The sequence below is a fragment of the Lissotriton vulgaris genome, unplaced genomic scaffold, assembly GCF_964263255.1.
Source record: "Lissotriton vulgaris unplaced genomic scaffold, aLisVul1.2 SCAFFOLD_2568, whole genome shotgun sequence".
NCBI classification, from domain to species: domain Eukaryota; kingdom Metazoa; phylum Chordata; class Amphibia; order Caudata; family Salamandridae; genus Lissotriton; species Lissotriton vulgaris.
The window spans coordinates 294039-309130 of NW_028254293.1; the positions used below are offsets into that span (position 1 = coordinate 294039).

Sequence of the window (15092 nt, forward strand, 5' to 3'; positions counted from 1 at the left end):
CAAAATTACCAAGTATCTTTTTCACTATGGGCCTACAGTATTATGCTCTATCCTATAATATTAAGCATGTTTGCATAGATATATGTATATAAAAAGTTAGCTGTTGTCTATAATTTCGATTAGAAAATACAATTCCACGTCACTTGTTGTGAGGAAAGTTTGTGGAATATCACCAACTTCAAATTCGGTCTCATTTTTTCAAAGCTTTAATCAACTCGCATTCCCTAAAGCATTCTTGTTGCCCTGAAAGCGGAACTGTTTGATACTGTAGCTACTCCTTCGGCTCGTCCCTCTTTTGTTGTTATCATCGTGGTTCTAGTGATTGGCTCGGTAACAGTGAGCTTTTCTTCAGTCCTTCTTCAATGTCAATCCTTGACCCAGCACTGCACGAGCAGCACGACAGACTCGCGCAGTAGGAGTAGAATGGCAATGAGCTGGTCTCATGCAGCACTGCGAGTGGTGGGCGCCACCTCCTGTAGTCGCAGATGCCTGCATCTTTTCTCAGTCTTGAATTCCAAAAGAAGACCCTGCTGATGAAGTTCGCTTCCAAGACCAAGTAATCATTGTCCTGCTTGTCCCATCTCTGCTGCTACCGATTTTTAGTATCCTTCGCTACCTACCTTTCACTTTCTTATTTTGTATGTATTTCCAATTTAGCGAGCCTTCCAAACCGAGATGACTATCCTAATTTGCGTCACTTGCCCACATTTTACGAGCTCCCCAAGTTTCCCTCAGCCAGACCCCTGTCTTTGTTATGCATTTTGGGACGGGTTGTCGTATTCCAACACCAGCCCACTAGTCTGTTTGCATTGGCTCTACTGTGGTCAGCCGTGGGCATTCTAATGTTTGCAGACAGGGTGATGATGTATATCATTCTGCTGTCGCACAGAGGACATCTTTCCGTGTTGTCAGATTACGAGCTTTCAGTGTATCCATGTTAATGTGTAAAGAGGGTGTTTTGTGCAGCTTCAGACGCATTACTAGCTCGGGGGTGGTCTGATTGTTATCATGGCTTTCTCCTCATAAAAGTTGCAGTTTTATTTCTCTCGTTTGTTGGGAGTCTAGAATTATCGTTTTTCCCAAAATACGTCATGAATTGTACGTGTTTGGTGCACAAGTCACTTGCAGTCAGTAAGAAACACCTTGATTAGAATCAGCTTCCACCCGTGCTGTACAAATAAATGAATCCATTCACAAGCAGTTCACATAGTCACATGCTAGTCTGTGGGGTAGGATGCCTAGGATCACCTTTCAATCACTGTTGGTTAATGTTACTTTGTGATCTTGTTCCCTTAGCCCCTTACCTAGGAATGCTTATTAATACAGGTTTGCCACCAGTATTAAAGAATATATATATTACAATACCAGTAAGGACGCTAATATTTGACAGGTAAGCAAACACGGAGACAAAAAAATAAAATCACTTGCTGATGATCGCACAGTTTTGACAAGCGCTGCATATTGAATCTGGATGTGGGTATAGGCGACAGTTTGTGTTGGTGCTTTATACATGTTTACTCGCTCGCGAAACAGTATTAATGACAAGTATTTCAGGCTGCCTGGGTGCCACGTGGTGGGAGTGGCACAGATGGAACCTGCACTTGCCTCAGTTCCTCTTTAGGGAGTCTCGGAGAAGGAGCGAGCTATTCTCATCTTGCCCAGCCCATGTCATAACAAGCATTTGCAATGCAATAGGTCTCGCATTTGCGAGAGTTTAAGCTAATAGTATTTTAAATGACAATGCCTTTTATTTATATTTTTAAACGTAAAACGTAAATAAAAGGCATTGTCATTTACAATGCCAATAGCTCTAATTCGAGTAAATGCGAGACCTATTGCATTGCAAATGCTTGTTTTTATTAGGCAGGAGGAGATTAAGTGGTCTGCACAGGATGCTCAGCGTCCCTGCCGAGACTCGAACCTGGTTCCTCAGCTCCGAGGTCGACCGCTGGACAGGTTTTCTCATGTATGCTTCTGCTTGGCCTTGCATTTTATCACTGGTTCTTTATTTGTCTGTGTTTGTCTTCTCAGACTAAAGGTACACCATATTATTCAGTTGAAAACAATGAGCTCAGTATTCTTTTCTAAATTACACATACCCTTGAATATGTATATGTAAGCGGGTCCTGCTTTATGTACATGTGTATTGTTATATCTGCATTATTTCCCGAGTTATTAAGTGATACATGTAATGGCTACATTATATCGTTTGCCAATAGCTTTTTTTTCTCAAAATAAGCAAGGGCAATAATGTATGCGTCACGCTCAAATAGAAAAGAATTGTTATCAAGAGTGGTGATAGGGCAGTGTTTTTCAGCCATACAAAGAAATCGCATTTTACTTCCCAAATGAACAGTGCAGGGCTGCTTTATAGTTTACTTGCAGCGTGCATTCTTTTACAGCTACAGCACCGCAGGGTTAAGTGAGGGCATTCCTTCTCTAGAACAGCCCACGGACACTTGGGACCTAACAGAAGAAACGAAAACAGGGTATTTGTGTATTCGCCACAGCAAATAGAGCGAGTATCCAGCATAGCAACAGCGAGGGGCTGTTTGGCCCACGCTGATGTGCAGGACGGCTTCGTCATCCCATAGAAACGTCGCTATTACAGGAAAATGACATTGGCAAGTAATGGCGGAATTAAAAAAGGTATTTTTTTAATGATAGTAGGAGGAGGAGGGACACTATCAGAAACACTGCAGTAGGTGAAAGAAAAGCGGGTGTAAACTACAATGTTAAAAAGAGGATACAGTTATGTTTTTGTTGTGATATTTTTTTTTAATTGTCCTGCTTGCAGCGGATTTGCTTTGATGGCATTCCCGCACCCAGCACACGTATCCTAACATATCGAATTATTACTGCGTCACCAGGAGTCTTCATCTTGAACAGCTGTGTTCCGTGATAGTTTTTGTGGCAATCACGGTGTGCGCGTCTGGACCCACTGTTTTGAGAGAGGGCTGTGACTTTACACTTTTTAGGGTACTCAGGGTGAAGGCTCTACCTTGTATCTTTCAGAAATTGTAATAATGAGCAAAAACAAGATAGATATCTACGGAGTTCCATCTGGGAGTTTGAGCGTTGTCAAGGTAATGGATTTCAAAAGTTGCATTCTATCTATTTTATTACATTTTTGTGCAAGATCAGCACATGCTTGGGCCATTTCAAAGTAGTTGAGGTAATTTCAAAGTAGTTTGGGACTGAAAGGTAGTCGGGCATCATATGGGATGATCTCAAATCCTTCTGTGAGGGTGAACCTGCAGTCATTGTCCTTTTGTAGATATCAGCAGCCCATGATAAAGTGAGCCACCTAGCCCTCCTCAGCAAACTGAAATAATGAGGAATAAACATCTCTGCACTTCGTTGGTTCTTGGCTTTCCTTTCATGCAGCGCATAGAGCCTACACCTTCATTCAGTACACTATGCAAAAAGCCCAGTAACTAGGGAAATTATGGAGAGGTCCATGCTGACCTCTCCTCTGTTCAACGCTTATGTGGCTCCAGTCTCTTCCATTTTTCACTCCTTCGTCAGAGGTTGTCACACTGTTAGATGCTCCAATACCATTGTTTTTTGCCATTCTTTGTTGGAGTTTTCAAACAAAGTGTACATGTTGTGTCTAACAGTGTAAATGCATTTGCCCAGAACAGTCAATGGCCGCGCTCACTTGTGTCAGTGCGTGCCCCCTGGGTTTACACGAAGAAAAGTCACAAAAAGAAGAATGAAGCTCTGTAGGCTTGTACAACACCAGGGGCCATGTTACAGTAAGTGCCCTGGGGGCGCAGTGGGCATTTGCGCCCGCTTTGCACACTCCGGTGCACTTTGATTTTACAGAAGGGGCACAGACGTTTGTGCAGCCCCTTCTGTAATACTGATATCGCTGGTGCACTTAAAACCACAGCGCTACCTTCAGGGGGCTTTTCCTCGTTTTGGGGACTGCCCTATGCAAATGAGGGAGTTCCTATGCCTCTGCTCCCGTGGGTGAAGAGGCAAAGAAGCTCTCAGAAGGCACATTCACAGTGTGCCACCTAAAAGGTGCTGCCCTCTAGAGGAGGCAAAGGGGGTCCAATGGACCCTCCAGATATCCCCTTGCAGGCAGGTGCAGTCACAGCAAGGGAATCTCCAATCCCCTGTAAAAGTGCAAGCGGGGCCACCTGCACTGTGAAAACATAGAGTGGTTGCAAGCAGTGGCTGCATGTTTTCATATGAATGCGCTGCCCCAAGGGCAGTGCAAGTTCGCCGCTGCCCTGGGGGCAGCTCATTCACCGTGATAGGGCGCACTTTCATTGTTTGCACCGGCACAAACAATTAAAATGCATAATACGGCCCTAGAAGAGACAAAAACTAAACAAAACTGGAAGAACAGGAAGCTACAGATCTTAATTGCAAAACCCAAGATTGGGCCACGCTGGGCATGATGATAGCGAAGCGCAATATAGCCAAATACTGGGGGGAACAAACAACACCTACCTATGCAGAATGGTGCATGGACATGGAATGGGCAATGGTGGCTGAAAAAGCGGTCTATGTAAATAGGGGATGTCCCAAAAAATTAGAGCAAATGTGGGGAGGGTGGAACAAATTTAGGGGAAACATTTGTACCCCACCACGAGGAGATCCTTTGTCAGACTACAGTTGAAATAAAATGGTGATGGAACTGGGGAAAGATATAGCAACGATCATGAGGCAACTGGACATGAACACTAGAAAACCTGCATATGGCCTGCAACTGGAACATTTATTGTATGTGTATTGTACGATTTTTTGCAAATGTATTATAAGTCGTGTAATTAATAAAAAAAAGTTTAAAAAACGGAAGAACAATAGTTTGCATGGAGAATACCTCTCTAAAGGGTCAGGCCTCCGTTGACTGCAGTGCCATCTCCAAGGTTCCTATCTGTGGTACCAATACCATTCTCCTGTTCAAATAAAATAGCTCTCTGCCAACCACCAGCCAAACCAGTTAAAGCCTAGGAGTAACCATGGACTTTAACCCCACTCTGACGCCTCACTTCAACGAAATCTGTTATGTGATTAGCAAGACAACAGCAATGGCCATTATAGCATTTCTATCATGTTTTTTTGTAGTAGAAGGCCACCAGAGCTGAGAGAAGCCCTGACCCAAGTCATCCTTCTCTCTGATGAGAGGTAAACAGTGGTAGTCATGATCACCAACAGTGGTCTCCGATGCCTGCTACAGTGGAGAAAAGCATAATACTCTACAGGTGCCTGCCCTCAACTATAGGAAACATTTTAACACTGAGGAGCCTGACTTTCCCCACAGAAGAAAAGTAATGTGTCCTGCTGGGCCTGTGAACGACACTCTCCACAGAGCAAAATGAGAAATTAAAGAAAGCTCCAGCAGAAGCCTTCCCTTCCCAGCAAGGGATGTGAAAACAGCACAAGGGGGTGCCTCTCCCTTCCAAAGTGCATTTATTTAAAGTACTCTAGGGTCTTCTGTCTCCCATAGTAGTAATCAAGGACGTGGCTGCTGGTTTTCTTCGTGATGGCGGCTTTGTAGGATCTGAGGGTGTCCATGGGGAGTACCATTAATGGCTGTTCCTACTGAAGTTAAAGGAAGATGGGGCAACTTCCTCCAGTCCTGAACATTGTGAGCTGCCACATCTCCATTTACCTCGGGTGTGATTAACTGAAGTATACCCACAGATTTCAAGAAAATAGTGTAAACTCTGATCCCTCGACTGTGTCACATGGCATACAGAAGTTAATCACAGTGCAGTCCTGTATGGCGGCCATCTTAGTGGTACATCGTAAAATGAAGAAGGATAAAACGTGCAATTTCCTTACAATGCATGTGAGCGACCAGAGACCCAGCTATGATTGGTGCATGAGGCATAGTAATCCAGGTCCCAGGTGCTTGAGGAACTCATAATGGAAGAAAAGTTTCCTAGGCAGTTCAAATGATACAAATCACATCAATATATTTTCAACATAGCTAGAGGGATAACTAGAACTCAGTGTAAAGGAGAAACAATTGTTTAAAACATATTGAAATTTACTTTATTCATATTTATATTAAAAAGTGGATATAAAAGAGCAGTTCAACATACAATTTTATTCATCATATGTCTGTGTAACTTTATTATTTAGACTTAATTATTTAGCCTCCACACTAAATAATGAACACATCGAATTTGTTTTGTAATGTATTTAATTGTATGTTGAACTTCTTCCTTCAGGAAGAAACTTAAGACATGGCTGCTTCCCCGTTAATATACTAGGGGCCCTACTCTCAGCACAGTACTCACCAGCGCGGGGAAGCCTTTGGGTAGCCATGTGCTTTACAAAACATAAACCATGTTGTGCATGCCACACAGTACATGGATGTGATTTCAGGTCTTCAGACGCCCAACTCCTTGTATGCCCACGTTTCAAACTGGCCACAATGGGAGGGAGATCTTTCTCGGTCCTCCTACCGAACCTTTGGAACGCCCTGCCCGAGGCACTCCGTAAGGAGGGTAATCTACTCCGCTTCAGGAAAGCCATGAAAACCAACCTTTTCAGAACAGCACTCAGCTTAGCTTAAGTCCTGTCCCTTCCCTCCACCCTCTTTCAGTATCCCGGTTGTTATGTTTTGTGGTCAAAAGCGCCTTGAGACCTGCAGGTGATTCGGCGCTATATAAACCCGTTATAACAATAACAATAACAATGTGCCCCTCAGGACATTTTATAGTACTCCACGACAGACAGAGACCCTGTTTGGGGCCCCTAAATACTGTTTCCGAAAGCTTTTTCATGGTGGTCTTCCAGACATGAAACTACTGTTGGAAAGAGATATTGTAATACCGATGGTGGTGCCTGCCTCGGCACCACCACCACCATTCTGGAATACGATTTTGACCGTCGTCCCGTCCGGATCACTGATCCTGGATGACGCTGCTGTCTTCTTCCCGACCGCTGTGGGTCCAACTACTGAGATTGTAATTCAGCAGTTGGATCAAAGGGTGGTCAGAAGCCACTGACTGCCTGTCGGTGTGCAGTCCGACGGACCTCGTAATCGTGGCCTAAGTCTAAATGTAGAAATCTTCAATGCTTCTCTGACCCAAGGCTATCTGACAACGCTGCTCCCTTTTCAGACAACTCCTGTAACCTTGCCCTGCCGAACTTTACCTTGTCAGAACATCATATTCAGAAATATTTCTAAGTCTGAAGGTATGCGCTGACCAGGCCCAATAAACGTCTTTTATATGAACCACGCTCCATCGCGGTGAACCATATTTTTTAACTTTGACCCAATGTTACACGACCAGATGTCTGCGGTTGGCGCATTGATCTTTTCAGTGCTAATTTTTACTAAAAAGTTTAAAAATTCACAACTTCAGTTCTATTAATTGGATTTTTGTTGTTATGGTGTCAAACCATTTAGTCAAATTTACTCTGTTTCTAATTTAGTTTGGGATTTTCCTTGTGTTGTGTTTCACTTTATTACTGTTTGTGTGCTGCAAAATTACTTTACACATTCCTTCTAAGTTAAATCTGATGGCTTTTTGTTGCAAGCTACCCAGAATTAAGCACAGGTTAATTTAATGACTTTTTTTTGGTTCACCCTGGAAGGGATTGTTTTTCTTGACCAGGGATCACACCCCAGTCAACCAACCACCTTTTTCCTCACACTTTATAACTGAAATAAGGTAATCATTTTTTCCTTTTAATGACATCTGTTCAGCTCTTCCTGTCTACAGAAACGTTGCTGCAGCCTCGGGATGCAAGTACATTAGTATTTTTGAATATTCAAACATCTAACGCTGTAGCAATCTGTTCTTTAAGAAAAGTACAGTTTGAGTTTTCCGCCTCCTCCAAGCAAAGCCATTTGCACATTTCAAATTTGCAAAAAGGTCTGTTCTTCCACTGCCCTTCAGGACTGTAAGTCCCCATGGGAAATTTTGGCAGCCCGGCACGTTTGTTTTTCCTGCATTAATAGACCCAATTCCTCCGTTTCTCTCTCCGAGTCTAGCAGGTAGAAAACAATTACATGCTGCAGAAGTCGAATTTCTACCATGTAACGATATTTTAAATGTATCCTTGCATACTGAATATGTTGTAATTGGTACATAGCTCAAACAAGATACAGGCTGCATTGCACATTTCACAGCCATCTGAAGCTGACCTAAATTGCTTTGTATGTCGTTATTGTAAGTAAGACCAAGGTAAGAGAAAACAGACAAGGAAAATGTACATTTTTGGGCCCTTCTTGGTTCTTTCAGGGAGCCCTAGTGACCTGTGTTCACCTTTACTACTCCACCAAGGTCACAGTCATTTTGTGCACTATGAAGGTAGTTTGCATAAAATGCTATGATTCTTTGCCACAGTCTCTACAGTTCCTCTTTAGACTCTTTTATAGTGCAAACGTTAAAAGAGTGATCTTCTCAGCCTGACACATTTACCATGGCTTGTTCACAAAGATAATGTGTTTTTGTCACGGAACATTTTATTGCAACTCCAATTAAAAGCATCCTCAGAGAAGGTTTAGCACGTATGGCTTTGAAATACTAGGCGTTTGGGCTTTATAACACGAACCTCGAAACACACACTTTTTTTTTGTTTTGGATCAATAATACCACATCTTTATTGTAGCTTAATGGAATGTAGTTTAAATAAACATAACGACATTTCTAAACCGTTATGGGGTTATTGCAATTCATAATGCATAGTGTTTCAATACAAGAAGTATTCATTTTTACAAGGTCATTTATTTTGTACCCTTTTTTCAAACCCTAACGCAGGATTCCAGCAAACTATTTCCACAATACATGCTCTTCCACCTCATGCAGTTATCTGAAGTGCATTTGTGTTGAAGACTGAGCGCCTTATTTAGAGCGCTACTAGTTTCACTTGGTGGATACTTTAACCACCTTTACAGTGGAATGTGAAACTCACTTTCTAGGTAGCACTATTTGGTTTTAAAATTGGTTATCTGGTGTTTAAGGTGCTGTTGTTCCACTGTATTTTTTAAGCCTTGAGAAAACCACAGACCTACAAGTTAAAAGGAGGCTAAGCTCGTGTCAGCTGTCTAACCAGTGCTAAAGTGCTTGCGCTCTCTCCTCTAAGCATGATAAGATTGACTTATACCTAATTGGCATTATTAAATTGCGTGTTCGTTCCTAGTAAAGTGGTACTACATGTACTCAGGGCCTGTAAATGATATGCTACTAGTGGGTCTGCAGCACTCACTGTGTTACCCACAAAAGTAGCCCTTTAATCCTGTCTCGATTCAGAAAAGGGGGTGGTGATGGACAGAGTATCTGATATAAACAGAACACTCGTACCCAGTCAACAGATCAGGGCTTGATCCATCACCGTTTTTTAGCTCACTGCACCATCCCCGCTCAGAACCTGGCTACATGCAAATTAGTCCGTCCCTGGCCCATTGCATCATGGGAATAGGGCAGACCAAACTACCAAGCCAATTCTTTTACTGGAAAGGAAACAAGCTTCCGGGGACCGGTTTCTGGCATTACATTACAGTGAGCTAAAAAACGGTGATGGATCAAGCCCTGATCTGTTGACTGGGTACGAGTGTTCTGTTTAATTCAGATACTCTGTCCATCACCACCCCCCTTTTCTGAATCTTTAAACCTGTCTCAGCCTGCCATTGCAGTCGGTGAGTGTGTAGTTTTAAACACCCATTATTGAAGAAAACAACAAACTTCTCAGGGGTCCCACTGATACTTGGTCCTTTTAAACAAACAAAGAAGAAATTGGCACAAAAGCGGTAATATAAAAAGAATACATTTATTCACCTCGGGTGAGGTAGACTAAGTCACACAGAAGCCTTAGCATTAGCAACTCAATGAGGCAGTCTGAGGAGTACAGAAAACAGAGGCCTTATATATGCTTAGGGTTACATAGTCAGCATAAGACCAAGGGGCAGTCCTGGCTCATGTAAGCATGCAAAATGACTAATATGGACATGCAAGATCTGCTTGCTCAACAAAGTGGGAGGAGAGTTACTTCTCCATACAGCAGCAACAATAGCTTGACAGTTCTACAAGATGAGCAGGTGCATTCTACTAGCTAAGCTCTTCTGAGCATGTGCTAAGGTGGAAGATGCTAAACATAGTTCGTTTCAAGGCAGATTACAAGAGCCGTTATCACTGAGGGAGGACAGAGCACATGGCGAGCACGTGGCAGCACATGGCAAACACAATGGCTGCCAGAAATACAAAATCGCTTTCAGCTCATGCTAACAAATCCGTCCAATATTTAACAGATGCTCCTTTTAGCATGAGCTAAAGACATTCCTATGATCCAGTAGGAACATAGAAAATATTTGCACATTAATTTTCATAAATTTATCTACATCCTATTTCATTGCTAGGTGGGCTTTTTCCATTCTAAACATTTCATTAAGTGGGTATATATAAAAGCATAAGCAGGAATACAAAGGGAACGAAGCATTAGGTCATAATTAACATTCAGATAGCAGGAGAAAGTAATGACCACTATTACAAACAGAATTATAATTTTTTTTAGTCCTAAGCAAAAGCAAATCCTAAAATCATCTAATAAACATTTTCAGGGCTCCTATGCATTTCAGTGTCTATTCATTTTAATTTCAGAATAGCCAACAGCACATATCTAATGAAAACATTTTCCAATTGACTTTTACATTTTCCTTTCATGAGGTCTAGAACATCAGCCATATCTGGGACCAGGAGGACCACACAGAGCCATAGGAATTATGACGAAGAGCTGCAAAGGGCTACTCCTCCTCAAAAGTGGGACGACAAAAGGGGTACATTATTGACAAAAAAAAGAAGTCCTTGGGGAAATTTAAGCCACTGTACAACCAAGCAGAGGGGAGTCTTCTCCCTGTGTCCGTTTGAGCCTCACAGGCAGGCTCTTGTTTCCACGGTGGAGCTGCACAACTCGCACCTCAAGAATCACAGTCCCAGTTTCAAGGGAAAAGTCTCTTCTTTCAGGATAGGGCAGTCACCCACCAGGCAAATGCTCTCAGCGATCCTGTCCAGTGTCTCAGGCAGTGCACCAGTTTTCTTCACTTCAATCTAACAAGCACCAGAGACACAGCACCTGTACCCTAAACTCAAGTTCTTCCCTAACTCCTGTATTGCTCTGCTGGCACACTGCTCATTCGTTGGGGCCACATATTACATCCAGTGTACCCAGATATCTCTTGACCAACAAACAAAGGAGAAAACTTGCATTCACTTTAAGACTAGGATTCAGAGGCTTGATGCTAGGATCTCTGAAGCAACTCTTGTTTCAAAAGGGGTCACCTCAAGCAAGGCCTCCTCGCCATTCTGGTCGGTCTGTGACTCTCAGCTGGGCATCAAATATTCTCCTTTCTGATTTGTGACCCCGTCTTTCGCCCAAGACAGTAGCAGGGGTACACAATTCATTTCAGGGCTTCCACCTTCACTGAGGTCCTAGTTGCCAGCAATGCCTGTGCTGGTTACCTTCACTTTGGCTTCAAGCTGGACTGGTGCTGACACTGACTCCCCAGGCTGAATCTGAAGTCCGGGCCCCTCTGGCAATGGTTGTAAAGCAGCAAACATCTATTGGTGGACAGAACAAAAGGTCTTTAGACAAGGCACAGAAACAGTCTATCAACAGAGAGGATAGTGTTAGAATACTTCCTAGTCTTGGTACGCCCCATATATTAGCAAGGCACCCAAGAACCACTTTCATCTATCTATGAGAGAGAAAAAAAAACAACAGCCTGGACCTATTGGCAAATATAAAAGGAACTCTTTGGTGAACAAGAGTAATACATCACCCAATCCCAAGCAGCCAAGGAAGTCTGTATTCATTTACTAAATTGTGAGGAAACGAGAAAAACAACACAGACATACCCTAAACCCTTACATTGGGGTATTCCTGTGTGCTAATCTGAACACCCTCAAAAAAGGAAATGTTCTACACTTTTGCTCATAAACTTAACATTACTTGTACAGGACTGCAGACACTTCTAAAATGATTCTTCTTATTTATTTATTTATTCATTTATTTTAGTGTCCTATAGAGCGCAAACTTGACCCATGAGGATATCAGAGCGCTTTACAGAGTATGCAAGGTCTACAAACCAACATAAAATGAAGAGAAATACTAACACGTCTTACCCTTACTCATTCATGTAAATGATTACAATCATTGATGATGATGATGATAAAATCATGTTTATTTAGACCATAGTCTATAAACCATGTATAAAACTTTGGATCCACATAGTGATAACATAATTAGACCACAATTTATTTTAACACAATTTGCAAAAATATAAAACCATAAAATCACAATATTGGGATAGCTCTAATAATTTTAAAATCTACAACCCAAACTTCCCCGGAGCAATTGTAACATCTAAAAATGACATTTCTGTAAGAAGACAAACAGCGTCAGCACGTGAATTCACCTTATATTTAAAAAATATTGGGCGTAAAAGCGCTTTTCGTACTGCTAAAATCAATGTACAGTCAAGCAATATATCTAAGATATCATTTCTTGCTCCTAAGCCACATTTACAAATACCAGCTGGTTGTATCAAGGCTGCTTTTATTTTTCCTTCAGTCTTCCATGGATTTATGCCCACACGAACCTTTAAGATTTCGTGTCTTAGCCATTTGTTGGACAGAAAATCCAAATATGGGAACCGAACCTCCTTTTCACATTCGCTCCTTACCCAATTGACGATTTTTTTACCCTCATATAATCATGGTCTTGTGATCTAGAGTATTGGAGCCCTTGGTCCCTAGGAATTTTCTTAGTAAAGACTACATCCAGGGGTGGCGGTAAAAGGCTCAATTTTAGATGCGCAGCTACGGTCTGGAGGGTTTTCCTTACATCCCGAACCCAGCATAAGCTGCTTGTTTGGATTTCCTCTCTGCACCATATTGAGACCTTCTGTTCGCCACCAGGCTCCTGGAGTTTCCAGAATCTTAATAAGGACATCTGAATCTTTATGTTCCATGCTATTAGCCCTACCTCCATTCTAATTGCTTGAACCATGGTACAGTTTGGTAGAGACAGCAGCATTTTAAGAATCTTACCTTCTTCGCGATCCCACCCCCTTTTGACGCTCAGATAGAGCACTTCTGCACCGTAAAGGACTTGCTGGGGGGATCATAGCTTCAAATGCCTGTAAGATTGGTCTGTGTGACATATCGCCATAATCTTTATTACATTTTTTAAAGCCACAGACTGATGAAAAAGCCTTTGCAGTTTGTGCCTCCAAATGAGTACTCCACTTTAATGCGCTATCAAACCAAAGGCCTAAGTATTTATATTCGCTTACTATATCTAATTTGTCCTGTCCTAAAAAACAATTACATTTTTTTACTCTCTTCCCAAAACATAGGACCTTTGTTTTTTCCATGTTCACAGTTAAAAGCTTTTTGTCACAGTAATTTTTAAACACATTTAATTTCCTTTGTAAACCCATTTCAGTTTGGTCAAGGATCACAAGATCGTCAGCATATAGAAGGCATGGCACTTTATTTCTATTCATGCGCGTGTTTGCGCTTCTTTCAATTTCCAGTACTGCAGGAAGATCTGCTAAAAAAATTGAAAAAAGCAAGGGTGCCATAACGCACCCCTGTCTAAGGCCATTCTTTACTAATATTTTATGGCTTAGTGATCCCTTTGTATCTCCAATGACCTGGGCCCAGTTGCCGCTATGTAACTCTTTTAAAATATTCAGAATGCCGTCTGGCATTCCATAATTTTCCAGCACTTCCCAAAGGCTATTACGTTCCATTGAATCAAAAGCCACCCGGAAATCGACAAAGCAACAGAACAGTTTACCATTTTGCTCTATCGATTTCCTGGCCAGTGCCCACAGGGGCAATGATCTATTGTGGAATGGCCTTCTTTAAACCCACCCTGTTCCACTGGCACAATAGTCCGTTGTTCTACCCAGTCTTTTAGCTTGCTTAGTATTATTTTCGCAAATATCTTTTCTCCTATATCTAATAGGTTAATTAGCCTGTAGTTCTTAGGGGCATGAACATCCCATTTCTTGTGTATCAGCCTTATTATTGCACCCTTCCAGTTCGTGAGGATCTTCCCTTGTTCTAAATTTATTGCAAACATTTTAGAGAAGAATTCCGCACACCAGGTCTGGTTTGATTTTAATATCAGGGCCGGTAGGTTATCTGGGCCTGCAGCTCTTGTTAAGTTCAAAGGACATTAACTGCTGAGCAATCTTGTTTTAAATCCTCTACTAGGCCTCTCCAGTCCCTTGATATCTCATTTCCAGTTCCACTCCCCGGGGTGTATAATTTCTGTAGATAATCTACCCAAGCCCCCTCTTCCACTACGCAAATCAATGGGGCAACCGAAGATTCTGTAGCTGACTGAATTAGCTTCCAGAACTGACGTATATTCTTAGATTCGATTGCTACCAATAATTTTCCCCGACAAGTTTCTTTGTGGGTCCTTTTGGCATTGCGGATTAATGCGGTGTATTCTCTCTTTATTTTTACAAGATTTTCAGCCCTAGCTTGAACAAACTTTTTGCATAGGCTACGCTCTCCTCTCCTTACTTCTCTTTTCTTGATTAAGCAATTGTGGTTAAACCAATGTCCTTGCTTAGCCTGTAACCTACCTTTGTTCTTAGGGGCACTTACATCAGTCCTTAATTCTACACTTTTGGTTTTCACTACTTGGTTTATTTTCTCAACAAACCATGATAGGTTTTGGCCACTCTGGCAACCTAACTGAACCTTTTGTTACAGTCTAGTTAAGCTTTCGATAAATGCGTCGGATAGCCGAGTGGTTATCCGCTTTGGATAAACCATCTCTTGCAAAATAACTTTATCGCAAGCAGACTGTGGGGATATTACCAACTCAAATTTTATTAATTTATGGTTGCTACATTCCATGGGGCTAATCCTAAAATCTTTTACTAGCTCAAAATTCCATGCCAACATAAAGACATAATCTATAGGGCAGTTTTGAGTCCCATATTTAAACGTTTTCTTTGCCGGACAGTCTTGAGCAACCCTACCATTTAGGCAAAAGAAACTTTTTGTAGCTAAGTAATTACCCAACTTAGCCGTATCAGTCGGTAGTTTACTTTCAGAAAACTCAGCTTTTTTTTACCTCATATGACTCTAAAA

General features: G+C 41.9%; 1 long non-coding RNA gene across 1 annotated transcript in view; it reads left to right on the plus strand.

Moving 5' to 3' along the window:
* The first annotated feature begins 409 nt into the window (after nucleotides 1–409).
* Nucleotides 410–15092, plus strand: part of LOC147659590 (uncharacterized) — a 36664-nt gene continuing 21981 nt past the window's right edge. The window contains exon 1 of the long non-coding RNA XR_015307204.1: nucleotides 410–556. This is a non-coding gene — a long non-coding RNA (uncharacterized LOC147659590). The remainder of the gene's footprint in view (nucleotides 557–15092) is intronic.